This window comes from Meles meles, chromosome 1 (genome assembly GCF_922984935.1).
Source record: "Meles meles chromosome 1, mMelMel3.1 paternal haplotype, whole genome shotgun sequence".
Taxonomy (NCBI): Eukaryota; Metazoa; Chordata; class Mammalia; order Carnivora; family Mustelidae; genus Meles; species Meles meles.
Window position 1 is genome coordinate 152856717 of NC_060066.1, and position 18576 is coordinate 152875292.

General features: G+C 41.4%; 1 protein-coding gene and 1 pseudogene across 2 annotated transcripts in view; one reads left to right on the forward strand and one right to left on the reverse strand.

Annotated features, from left to right (window-relative positions):
• The window catches only part of ST6GALNAC3 (ST6 N-acetylgalactosaminide alpha-2,6-sialyltransferase 3), a 529436-nt gene that overhangs the window by 375488 nt on the left and 135372 nt on the right, over positions 1–18576 (reverse strand). The window lies entirely within an intron of this gene.
• Positions 9729–11220, forward strand: LOC123943193 (annotated as a pseudogene).

An 18576-nucleotide genomic window follows, 5' to 3' on the forward strand; every position in this document is an offset into this window, starting at 1 on the left:
TGCCATATAGGGACCTTGTTGAAGAATAAATGATATACTGAAGATGAAGCCCTTACCACAATGCTTGGAAGCAAGGAGAGATACTCAAAATCTTTAATAATAGGCTCCACACTGGCACTAACACATCCAGTATGGCCACTGCCCATTTAGAACAGATAAATGTCCCAAACCACTGTTCCTCCATACCAGTTCATGTGACTTGCGGTAGATTAAATCAGAGGTCACAATTCTTTACTCTCTTACAAAGACATACACATCCATACCTTGCCTTGGCTTACATTTGTTGGATGCCCTTCATCAGTCCTCACTTTGGGGCTGGCCTGTGTGCTTCCTTTGGCCAATGGAAGTTAGATTATTCTCAACTAAAATGCTTAAATCTTTTTTGTAATGTTGTTGCTAATCCATGTCTCATGCATCCTATACCCATGCAGGTAAATTTTTGGAATCAAAAGTCGGTCTTTATTCATAACTCTCTTAATTTTAATCGTATTACCACCAAATCTAAGTAAACTGGACTCTTCCAATGCCAACATCCTATGAATTACTGGTACTAGTAGTGGTTTTAGTTCTAATAGTTCTAATATCGATATTATTATTGGAAAGGGATTTGAGGAAGTCAAGGAAGGAACGAATAAGGAAGAATGGGTACAGTGTTGCAGCAGTAAACAGGAACTGAGTATCTACTATAAAGTTGGCACTATTCCCGTCCATTTAGAGACTCTGTTCTGATCATCCAACTGTCCTATGAGATAAGCCCTTTTTCATGTGCCTGTGTCTCAGAGTCTTGGCAAGGCTAAGTGCACTGCCCAAAATTATACGGTTCCTAAGTGGTAAAACCAGAAACTGCTCTGGTTCCAAAGCCCAAGGCTTTAAGTTCCAAAGTGGAGATATCCTTCTGGATTTCATACCGACAAAATGTTCATCTAGGTCTATCCCTACTTGGCTAGTTCCTGTAAACCACACGGGCACGACAAAAATACTCAAGACAAGAGTTCATCATTACTCAACCATAGCCTTATCTAGCTGCTTCTTCTAAGACACAGACTGCCCCAGTGGAAGAGATACAACAGTCATCCTGTACCGGGAGGCAGGGACTTGATGTTCGAGAGAGAGGGAACTGGGAGCAAGTTATTCATATTTCAGCTAGAGCCCTACTATCCTAGGTAAGAGGGATTTGAAGCAGGACAGAGGATCTTAGAAAAAGAAGACCTTCTGATCAGATGAACTGTTCCAAATATCCCCCTCTGGGAGGGCCAGTTGGATAAAGGGCCCTTCTTCCTTTGGCCAAGATGGCCAAGGCACAGGTTTCGTTCCACCTGAGTGGAATGTGGCCTAGAATTCAGAGAGCATTCATGCCCCTTTCAGACAAGTCCCTTGGTCCTGGCCCAACTTGCTCGGCTGTACCCAAGAGCCATAAAATAAAATGAATGGTCTCTGTTGGTCCCAGTACTATTCCCACCACCACTAGGTTAAGCCCTGCCAACAACACAGAAACGAGCCCAGAGGCCATGTGCTATGTTATCAATGTTTGTGTCCCCCTCAAAATTCGGGTTGAAATCCTAGTGTCCAATATGATGATATTAGAAGGTGGAGCCTTTGGGAAGTAATTAGGTCCTAAGAACAAAGCCCTCCTGAATGGGATGATTGCCCTTAGAAAAGAGATTTCAGAGAGATTCCTTACCCCTTCCCACCATGCAAAGACATAGTAAGAAAGCATCTGCTGTGAGCCAGGAAAGCTTCACCCAAACACCATGCTAGCACTTTGATCCTGGACTTCTCAGTCCCCAGAATTGTAAGAAATAAATTGTTGTTTATAAGCCACCCCAACTGTCTTATTTTGTTATAGCAGCCCTAACAGACTAAGATCCTACCGTATGATGGATAAACACTGTCACCTTTGGGAAAGCACACTTCCTTGAACTACATTAGTCATAGATAGCCATCTTTTCAATGTTGCTGGTTACCAATGCTTCTCTGTGTCCAATGTAGACCACTATAAATAAAACAATTCTGAACATACTTTTTTGTAAAGTACTATATTGTGCTAAAAAGATGGATTCTGATGCCAGACCTCCAGAGATCAAAGCCTGGTCCTGTTCTGTACAAACCATATAACCTTGGATAAGCTAGTTTCTCTCTTATGAAATGAGAATGATGATAGTACCTACCTTTAAGTGTTGTTGCCAAAATTTAATCAGTTGTTTCTGCTGTCATTACATAACAAACCATCTAGTCATTAATGACTTAAAACCACAACCACTTTAAAAACAGAATTACTGTATAATTCAGCAATATCACTTATGCGTATATATCTAAAAGAATTGAAAGCAGGGTCTTGAAAGGATATTTGCACATTCACATTCATTGCAGCATTATTCACAATAGCCAAAAGCTGAAAGCCCAAACACTTGACAGATAAATGGACAAATAAAAAATAGCACATACATACAATGGAATATTATTCAGCGCTATAAAGGAAAGAAATCATGACACATGCTATAACACAGAAAAAGAAGGCAAACCAAAAATTAAAATATATTTAATAATGCTCATCTCAAGCTTTTTAATAAACTGATCTAATTCATTAGGTTTACCCAATCATAATTGCATAAAATTGAATTATTTTGAAAAATGCTCGGACTCTAGTATATTGCCATAAGTTCCTACTAAAAGCTCAACTAATAAAAATAAAAGATAATTTTTAGATAATGTAGATCTTTCACCATGAACAATGCTTAAATATTTTTGCATCTTTCTTTTGCTTCATTTTATGAAAGCTCCATAACTGCAATTTTTAAATACAGGAAAAACAGAGTAAACACAGATAATGAACTCAATGCAGAAGAAACCAAATGTCATCATAAAAGAAGGTGTGATATGATGTCAAACCGTTCTTAGGCAATTTTCCAGTTTCTCATCTTAGTCCTCACACGAGCTACTTAAGGCTTGAGGGGACATTGACATTGCTGAAATGTCATTGAATTTTCATTAGGAAAAAAAAAACTTGCTTTTGTTTCTTGGTCTTGTTATATTGGGTCCTATTATCAGTACAAACAAGAGGATGAGGAAGTTGAAGCTTCTAAGCCAACTCATCTATAAGCAACTATTAGCCCTTTGGTGACTTGCAAAGGTCAGATTTCCTATTCCCAAGTCTTTTGAGGATAATATTTGAAAAGGCTTTCCTTTATATTCTAAGATTTAAAAAAAAAAAAAAAAAAAGCCATTGGCCATTGATCTCTGTGACAAAGAAGCCCTCTGCTCCTCCCTACTTGGTGCCATGAGACTGGGGTGCACCACCAGAAGGTAATGCATGCGTTGACATCTAGTAATGTGCTTTTCTACCACATGGAATGGCAACTGGGGGCCATGACGCATCTCTCTCAGGCCAGCCCCAGCCCCCTCAGAGCTAGGAAATTCTAATACACCAAAGGAGCAACAGTCACATGGAATCACCCATCTGCAAAGATTAAAAAGTGCTCCTGGAGAATATCATTCCTTGCCCAACAAGGCCCAGGGGAAATAAGCAAAAACCAACCAAATGAGAATAAGCCTAGGCTAGTTATTCAGAGCTTACTACAGCAAGGGAGTCAACCACTGTTGCTTATATTTTGGTAGAGAATCAAAGGCAAGCAGAGAAGTGGAAAAACTTCTTAGGGGAAAAAGGCAAGGCTTTGGGTATGGGGAAAACTGGAGGTAGATGAACTAGAGCTGAGATGAGGTATCCTATGCAACAGTCTAGGAGAACATATTTGGCTTCCTCTGGTTGGTCCTAGTTGGAAGTTGGAAGTAGAAAAAGAGATTGGGAAACTGTCAATCATTAATCAAGCCCCGGCTGTTTGAGGCCGATTATTATAGAAGTTGTGGTTCAGCACCCTGGATTGTTACTAGACATAGGAGTCTGACTTCCAAAAGTCTAATTTATAGCAGGTGGCTACCTGGGCTATTTATTATAGATGGGGTTAACTTCCTAGGCAGACTCCTGCGGGTCATTGGTCAGAGTTCCACTTTTATATATGGTCTGGCACACTGTTTGTATATTCAGTCTCTCGGCCCTAAATGAAACCAGAGCAAGCACATTAAACATTATCCTGGTGAGTCTAATTTAAATCTGATAAAGCCTCTTTGAAGGCAGCTCCCTTCCGCAGGCTGCCTTATTAACTGTTCAGATGTCTATTCAACATTTATCATCTGAGAATGATCATCAGCATACAGGGCTCTCTCTCTCTCTCTCTCTCTCTGGAGAAGCTCCGGCGTGAGCTTCTCCAGGCAGATCCCCTTGTTTATTTTGCTTCATTTCAAACTTACAAATGAATATACAGCAAACAATATGAATCTAAATGTACTCGCGGATAAAACAAAAGGAGTTACACATTTTATGTTTTCTTACAATAGAAGGCACATCTCAATTACAGAGATAACATTTTTCCTGGAAGTAAACCAAGTGGGATGTCTGAGGAATGGATAATTAAAAAATAATTTGCAAGACTGACATAATTGTTCCTCTAGAGTTCTGAGACCTGCTTCCTGCAGAGTTTTAAAAGGCTGCCACAATCTGACCCAGAGCAGAGAAGAGACAAGGAAATGGGGTGGATTCATTCCAACCGAAGTAGAGCAGAAATGAATTGGAAAGGAGGCTTCATTTGCATTCGCTCAAAACTGACCTTTCCTTCTGGGGTCACCTATGAACTAACGTGGTTAATACAAATGTTTAAGGAAAACAATCGGATTTGGGCGGTAAACATCCCTGGTTAATGCAAGACAGAGAAGAATGAGAACTGAGAATAAGTGTCTGAGAGGAAGCTCTACTTTAATCAGAGAGCCTGTTCCTGCAGCAGTCACGATTTGATTCATAGGATTACTAAAACCACAAGATTTTACTTAAAATTTGGTATTCCCGAACTCTAATGTCCTTAAAAATTCTTAAGTGGTAGGCAAACCTCTGTGCCATGGTCTATTTCCAACGTTTCAACAGGGGGAAAAAAAAAAATCTCATCGAGAGCAAATGCATTTTGCTACAATAGGCATCTTTTTGCCTTGACATCCTAACCTCAATTCTCTTGGGCCTGAAGCATAATTGTGGCTGATTGGTGCTTACCTCCAGATATACACTTTGTTAACGAAGTAATGAAATTAAATGTTCCACAAATGAGTACTTGCAGGTTTTAGATATTTTCCCCCTGAACACAGGTTCTAGAAACCACAGCCCTTACAAAGGAGTTCAGCACAAGATTTTCCAAGGTTTCCATAGAATCCTGGCTGCAGATCTGTCGTCACACTTTGGATATACACTATCGGGTCACAGGAGAGCAAATAACACTACAGATAGCCTAAGTTATTCGGGTATTTACCCTACCCTTTGTAGATGCTGATTGGTACTGTAATTGAACTTTGAAAATAGAGTAACAGGGAAGTTTTGAAATGTTCTTCCCTAGAGATTTTTAAAATATCAGTCAGAAACTCACCCAGTCAATATGAAGCAAACACACTAAATTGATGCTAAACTACATTCCAGTGAGTGTGATTTAAATACTGGTACCTTCATGACACGATGACAAATTTGCATTTATTTAGAATAAAAAATACAAATATCCTTTAAAATTTTAAATCATTTGGCAAATATTTACTATCTCTATGCTAGATACCCAAGTTGGTGATAAAGATATAAAGATGGGTAGGGGCCCCTGGGTGGCTCAGTTGCTTGGGCGTTCACCTGGGCTCAAGTCATGATCCCAGGGTCCTGAAATGGAGCCCAGAGTTGGGCTCCCTGCTCTGCCTCTCCCTCTCCCTCTGCGCTCCCCCTGCTTGTGTTCTCTCTCTTCTGCCTGCTCTCTCTCTCTGTTTCAAAAAAATAAATAAAATCTTAAAAAAAAAAAAATACAAAGATGGGTAAATACAGACCCTGCCCTCAAGGACTTCACTGTCTGGTAAGAAATTAAGCTGGACAAACAAAGAGACAAACAGTTTTAATACTATGTGATAAATGCCACAGGAGAGATTGATCTTGAAGTTCTTAGGCATCCCAATTGAGAAGGCAATTACTGCTTCCAGGAAGGACCTGGGAAGGCTGACAGTCAGCCTGGGCACCAGAACCATACTGGAAGTTTACAACCAGCATCTGTTTTTGATTGATTGTTGAGGAAGGAGGCAAAGTAATGAAGGGCATTCCAGGGTGCAGACTTAAAAGAAAACAGGGATACACTTCCTGAATTTACCTGTCATTTCCAGTTTCCAACTGATATTTCCAGTTGCACTGGGTTTTGATTTCACTGTAAACTCAAATCACTTTTGGAAAACAAGCACAAACACCTATATTTCTACATGATGAAGAAATAGTTCTCTTTTTTATCACAAAAGTCAGTTAAGCCCAGTCCAGGAACTGGGATTATTCTCTGGTATTTCCAATTATTGGGATTCCAGTAAAATTCCATTTGTTGATGCTAATGAGATGCTTCATAACCATATTTGTAATTACTTCTAATTGAAGGCAACCCTCTAGAAGAAAAAAGAAGTCACTCCAACTAGACCAAGAAAAACCACCTAGGTTCCCTTGAAAGTAAATTGGCCCTGGGTTATCCCTAAGAGCCAGGCCAAACATTGATCAAAGATATACTTTAGCAAACAAAACAAAGTAAATTCTCTTTTTCAGAAGAAACACAGAGTATTAAGTCAAATTTCAATATTTCTCACCCTCCACTATCTGCCAGACAAAAGAAAACCCAGAGCGCTGTGTTTTATACCCACAGTCTGGGTGCAATTGATTTACTTTCATTGGAATCATTCATCTATCAGGGCTGAAAACATAAATGTCAAAGCAGCCATAATATATTTGCACCAATATAGTCATTGGTTATGCTTTCACACCACATACAGAGAGAAGACTTTATTAACCTTCATGAGGATTAAATACAAAAATAATGTTCAAGGAAAACACTCGTGAGTATTTTGGGTGACTGGTGTGTGGGTGGGCAGAGCGGGATAGGATGAGGCAAGTGAGCAAGATGCACAGGGCAAGAGAAAGTGCCTCTTAACACAGAACAGCTCCTTTCAAATCTTAAATCTTTGGTTCCCATACAACACTCATTCCCCTCTCATCCCAGTCCGTCATCAATTTCCCTCCCTTGTACAATTCATGGATACATGAAACTTATTAGCGAACTATTTACCCCACTTTTCCACAAGCTATTATCCAAGGAATATTCTATCCTCACCAAATGAGAGTACATTAACTAAGTTCTCTAAATCTAGTGAAGCAGCATATCGCGGATTAGAAACTGTCCTCAGAATAGTGACACAGGCAGGGCACCTGGGTGGCTCAGTCAGTTGAGTGTCTACCTTCAGCTCAGGTAGTGATGGCAAGGCCCTGAGATGAAATCCCATATCAGGCTCCCTGCTAAACTAGAAGTCTGCTTCTTCCTCTCCCTTTACCCTCCCCCTGTGCCCTCCCTGCAGGTTGCGCTTTCTCTTTTTCTTTCTCTCTCAGATAAATAAAATACTTATTAAAAAAAAAAAGAAGAAGAAGAAGAAGAATGACCTAAGCAGTACTATCTTTGGCGGCCTTAAATGCTATTGGGGGTGGGTGGGTGGGTGGGTGTGTGTGTGTGTGTGTGTGTGTGTGTGCAGGTATTCTTTTCCTTCTTTAATGGGCCTGTTTTTCCCCTGATGTCTGTACCAGCTCTTTTGCCTCCATCAGTGGCTCATCTCAGGAAAGGAACCTCTGATAGATTCATTCAGACTCAACACAGATCACTTAAAAACATAATGCTTTCTTCTCAAGGGACCAAGCCTTAAGTTAAAGCAATGAGTTTCTAATCGGGAAATTTCTGGCATCCGTGTACAGGCACAGGGACTGGGGTGGTGGGGGGTGGGACTGTTGTTTGGAATGAAGGGATATGATTCAAATATCAGATTAAATCCCATTTCAGCGAACTTGGAAGTCCTTTAAATTCCTTGGGCAGAACAGACTTGGATTGCATTAAATATATTGTGAAATAAGAAAGTCTTTGCCTCTTGGGTTAGCAAGTCAGCACTCTGTTTCTCAGTAGATGCAAAATAAAAGAAGGCTTCTGAAGAGCATCACAAGAATCCCTCTAGTAGCTACAGCTCAGTCCAGGTTCCTCATGCACAAATCAGAAAGCCACCCTCTGTCAAGGCAGCTCCTGGATATAATGCCAGGTAGACATCTTTGCAGTCTGAAGAGAAGCATGCTGACCTCCTGGATTCTCTGCTGTTGTCAGATGCCCAGAGTATGAATCTCCAGGGGACCATAGCACCAGACCAGATCTCTCTTTTCACACAAGGGATTCACATACACACCATCAAGAGTCACTGGGTGAGCAACAGTGTACTTTAAGATGAGATAAAGGCAATCACATCATGTAGAACTTTTTAGCAGGCTGATTTAGAAGAAATCTTTCCACCCACCTAGGCCCCTTTGTTCCCCTTAGAGATTCAGTGAGAAGTTTGTAAGTATCAAAGTCAATCTCTACCACCAGAAATCTTTTGTTTCATAAAACGTAAAAGAATCCATTAAAACCTGTTTGTGATGAACAGAGAATCAGTATATGTTATTTAATATAGGAGACCAAGATTACATATCCAGGGGACAGGAAACTTGATGTTCCCATTACATAAGCCATTCACCTGCAGGAAGGCAAAGCTGTTCCCAGCACTGAGGTTTTGTCAGTCTATCTTAATTCCACCCAAAGACAAACTATGTCTTCCTATTTGTTCAACAAATATTCAGTGAGAATTTACCTCAGGCCACCACTGTCTGCTGACAATATATGGATGAAAAGAATACATTTCTTGTCCTCAAATGTAGTGGGGAAACAGAATGAGTGTTAAGAAGGAGGCAAAGAGATGAGAGAACCACCCTTTGTTCCTGGCAAAGGAAATACGATCTCTCCAAAGCAGGTGGCCCTGGAGTAAAATCTTGAGAGTAAAAGAGAAGTTCGTCAGGCAAAGCCAACGAAGAGGAAAGCAACCTCACAAGCAGAATGACTATCAGAATCAAAAGCAGGGAGGTATGGGAGAAAACAGTAGTCAGAAAATGTTGACTAGTTCGATGGAAGGAAGCGTCATATGGCTGGAGGCTGCATGTAAAGTGGGGCAGGTGTGCTCCTCATTAAAGAGTTAAGATATTCTAGATGTCTAGATGTCATTCTAGATCAAAGATACCTTGGACTCCGTCCAAAACTCTGGATTTTCTACACATAAAATCTTGCATACGGATTCAGAATTCATCAGTTTCCTGACTGTAATTTGTGGACCCAGTTTTAAGAATTCTGAAAGCTAGAGAGATAGGAGGCAGAAAGTTTACATAACCAAATTGTTTTGAAGAAACAAAAGCATCCTCACATCAATAATTAGGACAGACTGGAAATGTGAATTAGTAGCGTCAGGACAACAGAGGCTGCTGCAATGTTCCAAATTATAACAGGGCATAGGTTCCTAACTGTATTGATCAACGGCAAGACAATAACACAGGTTTATATAAGTTCTGTGCTAGCCTGGATACTTCCAAAGGGACATTCCAAGTATCTAATTTGTAACACTTAGAGAAAGGGCTTTCAATGAGGCCAGAAATGAGGGGGGAAAAAATTTTTTAAAAAAATTTCAGAACCCTCCTCTTCAAGAGGGTGGCCACCCAGCAACAGTGCACTCATTCCCCTCTCCATCACTCACATCAAAGAGCCAAAAACATGCTCGTTGCGCAGTATCGCTAGCGGCTTCCCTCTTCCGTTCTCGGATCCAGCGGCACTCCCTCGTGCTGAGCTGCTACGAAGCCCCTGCCGGCGAGCTCGTAGGAGCTTGGAACCATTGTCACCCCTCCGACTCTCATCAGGGGGAAAAATGGTTGAAGCAGATCGCCCAGGAAAGCTTTTCATTGGTGGCCTCAATACAGAAACAAATGAAAAAACCCTTGAAGCAGTATTTGGCAAATATGGACGAATAGTGGAAGTTCTATTGATGAAAGATCGTGAAACCAACAAATCAAGAGGATCTGCTTTTGACACCTTTGAGAGCCCAGCAGATGCTAAGGATGCAGCCAGAGACATGAACGGAGAGTCCTTAGATGGAAAAGCCATCAAAGTAGAACAGGCCACTAAACCATCATTTGAGGAGGTGGTAGACGTGGACCACCACCACCTCCAAGAAGCAGAGGCCCTCCAAGAGGTCTTAGAGGCAGAAGAGGAGGAAGTGGAGGAACCAGGGGACCTCCCTCACGTGGAGGGCACATGGATGATGGTGGCTATTCCATGAATTTTAACATGAGTTCTTCCAGGGGATCACTTCCGGTAAAGAGGACCACCGCCACGAAGTGGTGGGCCTCCACCTAAAAGATCTGCCCCTTCAGGACCAGTTCGCAGCAGCAGTGGAATGGGAGGAAGAGCTCCTGTGTCATGCAGAAGAGATAGCTATGGAGGCCCACCTCGAAGGGAACCCCTGCCCTCTCACAGAGATGTTTATTTGTCCCCGAGAGATGATGGATACTCCATTAAAGACAGCTATTCAAGCAGAGATTACCCAAGTTCTCATGATACAAGAGATTATGCACCACCGCCAAGAGATTATACTTACTGTGATTATGGTCATTCCAGTTCACGTGATGACTACCCGTCAAGAGGCTATAGTGATAGAGATGACTATGGTCGTGATCATGACTATTCAGATCATCCAAGGGGAGGCTCCTACAGAGATTCATATGAGAGTTATGGTAACTCACGTAGTGCTCCACCTACACGAGGGCCCCCGCCATCTTATGGTGGAAGCAGTTGCTATGATGATTACAGCAGCTCACGTGACGGATATGGTGGAAGTCGAGACAGTTACTCAAGCAGCCGAAGTGATCTCTACTCAAGTGGTCGTGATTGGGTTGGCAGATAAGAAAGAGGGCTTCCCCCTTCTATGGAAAGGGGGTACCCTCCTCCACGTGATTCCTACAGCAGTTCAAGCCGCGGAGCACCAAGAGGTGGTGGCCGTGGAGGAAGCCGATCTGATAGAGGGGGAGGCAGAAGCAGATATTAAAAACAAACAAAACTTTGGACCAAAATCCCTGTTCAAAGAAACAAACAAAAAATGGAACCTTTTCTGTCGTAACTACCCAAGGACTACTAAAAGGAAAAATTGTGTTACCTTTTTTTAAATTTCCTGTTTAAGTTCCCCTTCCATAATTTTTATGTTCTTGTGAGGGAAAAAAGTAAAACCTGTTTAATCTTATTTGACTTTATGACATTGCTTTCAATAAGCAAATGTTAAATGTGTTAAGACTTGACTTGCGTACTAGTGTTGTAATTTTTCAAGTTAAAAGTGTCCCTAAAGGCCACTTCCTATATCTGATTTTTCCCAGTAAGTGACGCAAAGCAATTCTAAGACCTTGCACAAACATCTAGCCATCTAAAATGGAGAGGTGAATCCTTCTGCCTATACAAACAAGCTAGCTGTTAGAGGGTGGTCAGGGTATGCTATTCGTAGGATTTCAGAGGGTCTTCAAACTGAAAGCTCAATGTTCTCAGTATGAAAAACCTGAGATCAGATGCTTATATAAGGAAAGTGCTATTCACCCAGTAAACCCAAAAAACCAAATGGATAATGTTGGCCATATTTTGCCTTTCTGACATTTCCTTGGGAATCTACAAGAACCTCCCCTTTCCCCTCCCCCCAATAAGACCATTTAAGTGTGTGTTAAGCAACTACAGAATACTAAATAAAAAGTTTGGCCAAAACCAACCATGGGGGGGGGGGGGGAAGAGCCAAAAACACAAGTTCATTCTTTCAACACAAAGCTTACACCAGGAGCTGAATAATAAAATTTGCAGGGAGTGTGAAACAGCAGTGATATTTCTTGAGCTGGAAGATTTTTATATTAATAACTTATACAAATAATTTCTAACCCTAAGTTAAATTAAGTGGAAAAAATTCTACCATTCATTATAGGGAACAAACAGAAACAAAGCCTTTCTTTCCAAAGTTTGCATTTAAGTCTGACTAGAAATGCATATGACACTTTCTTCCTCCTCTGTTTTGAACTGCTGAGCACATGAAATGAAACAAAAGAGGGAGGGCAAGCAAAAACAGGGTCACAGATCCTTGTTGCTGAATCACTTAGGCAAGGAACTATGACTCGGAATGATGGATGGAAGGCAATCTGAATGACTTTTGACAAAACATATTCCCAGGGAGCCCTGGAAGCGGGAAGCTGTGAAGCCCAGCAAGAAGCTGAAGATGGGTAAGAGCCAGAATTGCTTCTATTGTATTGGAAGGTACCCAGTAGTCAACGGCTGCCCTCACTACAGCCAAATCCATGTCAGGGTGGTAACACATGGCAATAACAGCTTCACTACAGGTTAGTAAATCCTTGATCTAGAATACGTGGTTGGAACTAGAACCCACCCCTTTGAGTTGTCCTAAGTCTGGGCTCTTTGCACCATGGAACACAATTTTATGATATAATATGACTTTGTACTTTGAAGGTTTCTTGGGAAATGAATCAAAATATGTCCACGACTATGATCCATGTGCCTCTAACAGTTCTTTTCACTGAGGGTTCCAGAACTCAAGAGATTCTTGACATTTACTTCTGCCTCTCATAATTACTTCTTTCTCCCCCTCTCCCCCCAGAAGCAGTCCAGGCAACTTTGATTTACAAGGGCTTCCCACGTCATCGCCAGGAGCATCCCCATCCCAGGCTTTACCAACCTGTACCCATCACTCCAACGCCAACCTGGCTTGGGTGGGAAGCAACAGCTCAACATGTCTGGGCCTCAACTAAGGGCAGAGGACTGCCTGTATGACAAGTGCTACCTTTGGACCTATCAGAGAATACACCTATCAAGACTGGGATGGTGTTCGCCAGGCAGCTTTTGCAAGATTTTTCAAACCACAAATGTCACAGTCAAGAACAATCTGAATTTCTTGCTCTTGCAAATATGTCTGAGAAGAAGAAGATCCCAACAACACTATGGCTTATTCCCAGGTCCTGGCACCTGACGAGCTAGTTCCCTGGTTCGATCCCCCTACTCCACCCCACTCCAACAGCTTCACCAGGTTAACACTCACTGCTCCCCCAGGATCTGGGTTACATCCGACTTTATCCAGAAGGCAGTCCTTCCCAACCCCTTCACCAAGTCATTTAGGTGTCTGCCTTGTGTGTTCCCATAGTGCTTGGCCCTATATTATAATGATCTGATTAATTGTTTATATTATGCCAAAAGATTATAAGATCTACAAAGGCCTCAGTAGCCCTAGCATATAATAAGATGCAAATATTAACTAAATGGAATGAATGACTCAATTAAGGCATGAGATACCTTACACATGAACCAAACTTCTAAAATATTTCTACTCTGGGTAAAACGCATGGATTTAAAGAACAGATATAAATAATGAAAATTTACTTATGTCATATGTATAACCTCAACACTCATTCTTTTCTGTCTCTAACATCTCCCCAAAAATATAAAGTTAGGATCGATCTTCAAGAAATTATCTATAGGGGCACCTAGGTGGCCCATTTATTAAGTGTCTGCCTTCCGCTTAGGTCATGATCCCAGGGTCCTGGGATCGAGCCTTGCATGGGGCTCCCTGCTCAATGGGGAGCTTGCTTTCCCCTCTTCCACTCCCCCATTCCTTCTCTCGCTATCTCTCTGTCAAATAAATAAATAAAAATCTTGAAAGAAAGAAAGAAAGAAATTATCTATAATCATACCACTGAGTTTCAGGGCAAAAATTTGAAAAGTCTTACCCTGTCCTCAAACTTCTGACAACATTTACCAGATTAAACAAGTTTTTATGAAGTGTGAACCAAAGAACACTCAAAAATGAAGAGAAAACTGTAGTAAAAAGAATTAATTGGGCAAATAAAAGTTTCTACTCTAGCAGAGTTTGCCAGTATAGAATTTCAAGGAAAAATGGTGTTTGCTAATAACAGTAATAAGCTTTCTCTTCATTCACTGAGAGATGCTTTCTCTATATCAGCCTTCATGAATCAGAGCAATGGTTCAGGGCTGGGACATACGCCCACTCAGGATTCCAAAGCAAGATCCAGAATCACTCTCCAGGTCTCTAGAAATCCAAACTTCCAATCCCAACATTCTTAAAATGACAATTCTACCTGGTTTATGGGAGGCTAAGTCTACGTGTCAAGTGGGTCATTTGTTATGATGGAGTTATATTCAGTTACAGGAAAAAAAAAAAAAACCACCTGCAAATTAACAAATAATGCCAAGTCCTATGACACAGTCTCCAGATCCAATCCTGTAGCTGCCTTGGGCCACTTACGAGACACTCTTAGCAACATGTGGTCAAAGCCCAACCTCCCTGTCACTGTTCAGAGCCCCTTATCACCAGGAAAAGCCCCAGGTGGTGCTTCTAGAGAGTGTATTCCTGTGCATGGCAGGGAACTGCCCTATAAGACCCACATGGCCCCCAGCACCTGCTCAGCTGCAGAGAGAGCTTAGGAAAAAGCACCAGGCAGAGGTCTCACATCTACAAACCCAGAGATTTGCAGCCGTTCCCATGCTGCATCTACCCCAGGGTCACTCAGAAACATTTCCTGAGTTCTCCATCCTTCAGGCTCCACTGGGTTTTCTAGGATGAGGAAAAGAACAAAGCTCCAAACTTAAGGAGGGGGTGAGGAAATAGCTAAGAAGACAGGAGAAAGGAAGCAGATTATTCAGTCTTAAAAACAGATAGCTAGGGGCCCCTGGGTGGCTCAGTAGGTTAAGCGTCTGCTTTCAGCTCAGGTCATGATCTCAGGGTCCTGAGATGGAGCCCTATGTTGGGCTCTCTGCTCAGTGAGGAGCCTGCTTCTCCTCACTCTGCCTGCCACTCCCCCTGCTTGTGCACTCTCTCGTTCTCTCTTTCTGTCAAATAAATAAATAAAAATCTTAAAAAAAAAAAAAAAAAAAAAGACATCAGACAGCTACCAGGGGCGGGGAGGGGGCAGAATCCACCAGACACAGAGTGGGCACTTATCATGTTCCCATGTGCCAAGGACCCAGCTGCAAACATGAAGCAGTTCACCTCACTGAATCATCCCAAGCAGCTTCCTCAGCAGGAATTAGTACAACCTTTTACAAAGAAGAAACCAAGTCCTGGAAAGTTTGAATCAAAGCTTGCCCCAGTTCCTCTACTTACCATGTGACCTTGGGCAACATATTATATAAAATCTCAAGGCACACTTTCCACAGCCCTAAGAAGGAGACAATAGTATTATCTACATCATAGGATGGTTGTAAGGATTCAATACAAAATGCACAGATCCCTCAGTGCCTGACATGGGAAATGACTAATAAATATAAGCAGTAGAAGTAACTGCTACCTATAGCAAAAACAAGAACAGCAGTAATGATGGTAGTGGCGATAACCAGTATTACTAGGAAATGGCGGTTAGGATTCAAATACAGATTCTTCTGATTCTAAAGACTTTGCTCCTAATTCTTACACCTGCAATACAGCACTTAGCTAGAATCAAGATGCACGAATGAATGGATAATGGGCAGGGAAGAAGAGGAGAGAGGAGAAAGGAGGTGGTAAGAAAAAGTAAACATTTGATAAACACTGATATATATATATTCATATACATGAATATAATATTTTTTCTGTAGGAGATAATGATCAGTTTTTCTTCATTTCAAAGAGGTAACAGGCACATGTTGCATTAGTTCTTTAAGTCAGGTATTTTCTAGAACAAACCATTTTCCTCACCACCGTACCTCCAGCCCTAAGCACAGAATCTGAGATGCAGAAGGTACTCAATAAATATCTGTTGACAGTTTCCCCTCAAAGGAGATTTCAATGAGAACAGACATCCAGCTGTTCAAGCCTCCAAGGTCTGTGAACTGGACAGAAGGCTGCAAAGGCTGCCCTCCTGGGAAGGCTACAGTGCCGCTCTGCTTACAGAAGACCAGCCGGGCGAGGTCCCCAGGCTAGGTGGGCCATGAGAACCACAGCCAGCCCTGACCTTAGGTCTCTTCGAATTCATAGTTGCAAAGTGAGGTCTTCAAGTCACAAGGGAGTTGAGAAGCGATCGCCCTGGATGGCAATGAGGAGGCACCATTTATATAAGGAACAAAAAATTCAGTTGTTCTACTGAATGTAGGAATAAAGATTTTGCTGGATATAGGACAACAATTTAGACTATCTCATCATGATAGAGATAAAATATTTGATTCACAAAGCTTTCTCAACCTCCTTCTGGACTAAAGACTAAAGGAAAAAATCTACTTCTAAAAATGAAAGGAATTCAGGATTGCAATTTAATTTCCTCTTCTCCTCGAGAAAAACACACAAGAACACAAAACAAAGTAATGGGGGATTTCTTAAAATTTTCTGTCAATAAAGGGAAGTTATTAAAGGAGAAAGAGGTTTAAGTCTTTCCACAGGGAGTTAAAGGGTACTATTATGATTTCAAAACTTATATGTTAAAAGACCTTTGAATTGATAGATTTAATCATGTATGAAATTAAAATGAGGTGTTATCTTAAAAGGCTGAATTTATTGTTGTACAATTCAAGCATTTTAATATATGCCCAAGGCTGACTGTTTATCAGAGTTGGCATTTTTAAAATAACAAGGGATGACGCTAATACTTTTTTTGTAACAAGATTTGTAATTTGTGTAGCAGGAACAACTTAATGTCCCAGTGATTTGTCCTCCTGCATCTGTAATTGATGACAAAGCACTAATTTTTATACATCAAAGAAATCAAACCTAACTTTCCTGTGCATTAGTGACCTTTACTGTATCTACAGTGGTTCAGAAGAAACAAATTATACTGAAGTAAGGTTTTGTTATTTCCTTTCCACACTGGATTTCATTCAATGGTTGCGCATAAACTGCTAATAAGTGAATCATGTTTTGTCTTTAGAAGATGCTATTCCCACTTGAGGCGGGGGGAGAAAAGAAAGAAAAAAAAAAAACTCAGCTTGAAAATGGTCATTCTACCCATATGTTACTAAATTTATCCTTCAAAGATGCCAGTTAGGTGGTCTAGGCCAGAACAGAAAATTCAAGATACAATCGGTGAGATCCTACAGAAGTAGATGATCCTGAAGATTTATTTAACAAGTATTTCTTGAGCACCTCTGAAAGCCCAGCACAATTCTGGTACTGGGGATACATCAGTGCACACTTCAGACAGCAGTCCTAGACTGTGTGAGGCTCACAGTCTATTAGAGAAAGGCATACAAATATATACATGTACATGTGCATATGTGTGTGTGTGAGAGAGAGAGAGAGAGAGAGAGAATATGTGTGCTCAGACAGTGAGAGAGAAAAACAAAAAAGAAAGGGGGATAAAGAGTCAAGGTAGGGATTGTGATTTGAACAAAAACCTGAGTGAGAGTACATCGTACTGACATGTAGAGAACAGGTGTTTCAGGAAGAAGGAAGGGCATCTCCATCCTGAGATGGAGAACACGTTGGGGAAGGAGTGGGGAGACATCTAAGAATTGTGATGAGAACAGCATGACTGAGGCAGAGGATGGAAGAGAGAGAGTAGGGGGTGAGGTAAAGGGTGAAAGAAAATGTGCTGGTAGTTGAACTAACCAATCAGCCTTTAAATCCACAATAAAATCTATGAGGTCTCTGCCAATCTCCAGGATCTGGCAATCCTGCCATCTCTAGAAAGCACCATTGTCAGCAAGCTCTAATCTACGTCTATCTCCAAAAGCTTCTACTCTGTGCGTCCCTGTCTACCCTCTGGAATGCTGGGGAGAGAACTAAATCCAGCTTCCTAAAGACAAATCAAGCAAGCAATGTCCAAGACTGTTACCTCTTCCCATTGTTCTCTAAGAAAACAAGCCTCCCCCGTAAATGATACAATTGCCAGTGTGCTCACCGTCCCAACACAATTCCCTGAATACACTCCAAACATATGTGGGGCATTCACAAGTTCATGCAGCACGCATTTTCCCCATGCCAGTTACATTTATGGACTGTGCAAATCCGGAGCGAACAGAAGTAACAAGGATCTCCCTCAACCTAGACCAGGGGTTCCCAAACATGGCTGCACATCAGGACCACTAGGGGGTGGGGTGGGAGAAGTTAAAAATCCTGATGCCAAAGCTGTATCCCACACCAGTTAAATCAGAATCTCTGGCTAATGCCCCCATCATTAGCACTTTGAATTTCTCAGGAGCACCCATGTGCAACGCTGGGTGCCTTATTCCTACTGCTCAAGTGAACTCTGGCAGTCACAACACATGGTACGTGACACGAACCATTTCTTAAGTCCCCAAGTTTGCATACAGAGGTTAAGCCGCATGTCCTCTGTCTACCACCATCGCAGTTTGTCTTTGAATTAATCAATATAAATCATCATATTTCTCCTTACTAAACCTTAAAGGATTAGATTTAGACTATCTTTTGAGTTTACTAAGGTCCCTCTGAATCTGATTCTTACACCAGATTATGCCATCCACAAATCAAAGCATATATTCTTGTTGTTGAAGACGAGAGAAACATTGGCTAAGTCGGAATGGAGACTCAGTGATAACATCTTCCTAGGTACCTTCTTCAAGACTATTTTTATGCCAGCCTTTTATGTTGCCAAATTTGATACTCAGGACAACC